Here is a 926-nt window from a genome sequence, read left to right as displayed (position 1 = left end):
ACTACAATTATATAACTGAATGTTTTCTCTCCTCCATTAGACGAGGTAGTGAACAATGCCACTTCTGTGGTTCATGGAATCCTGGCCGGGGTTCCCGTGCCCTTCCCACTCAGCAACCCTGATGGCTGTAAGGACTCTGGGCTGGAGTGTCCTCTGAAGTCATCCACAACTTACACATACACGACCATACTGCCTGTCAAACCAGTCTACCCTCAGGTATCAACTGTTTTCTTTTGTCTTAGGTCTTTTGTGATTATTCTGATGATACATGTGACATTAATACTATATGAAATCATATGTTATCAGTTGATGTAGAAAAATGCTGTCACAGTGACAGTCATAATTTTCCCTAGCCGTGGACGACTCTGGTACCCTTTTTGCATGATAATGCCGGGACAGAGTCGTGGTGCAATGCATAGGCCAAAACCAACCTTTGCCGTGCCGGGCCTCATGCAACGGGCCGGCCCCGGTTTTTTGGTGTCGCTGGCTTCCCGACGCACTCACCTGCCGGGCCGGGGGGATAAGAACCCTAAACAAACGTAGCATTTAACCACAACACGGCCTCGGAGCACGTAACTCCATACAAACCATCGGCGATCGGCGCCATTTTGAAGTTAGGAATCGGCCCGCAAAACAGGTCGGACCCTGAGTTTACGACAGATTACGTCGTTATTTTCAACTCTCCAACGTTCAAGCTGCAGGTATCATGACGTAATCTGTCGTAAACTCAGGGTCCGACCTGTTTTGCGGGCCGATTCCTAACTTCAAAATGGCGCCGATCGCCGATGGTTTGTATGGAGTTACGTGCTCCGAGGCCGTGTTGTGGTTAAATGCTACGTTTGTTTAGGGTCTTATCCCCCCGGCCCGGCAGGTGAGTGCGTCGGGAAGCCAGCGACACCAAAAATCCGGGGCCGGCCCATTGCATG

This window comes from Branchiostoma belcheri, unplaced genomic scaffold (genome assembly GCF_001625305.1).
Source record: "Branchiostoma belcheri isolate BF01 breed outbred unplaced genomic scaffold, Haploidv18h27 scaffold44, whole genome shotgun sequence".
Classification (NCBI taxonomy): Eukaryota; Metazoa; Chordata; class Leptocardii; order Amphioxiformes; family Branchiostomatidae; genus Branchiostoma; species Branchiostoma belcheri.
This window is presented reverse-complemented; position numbering follows the sequence as displayed.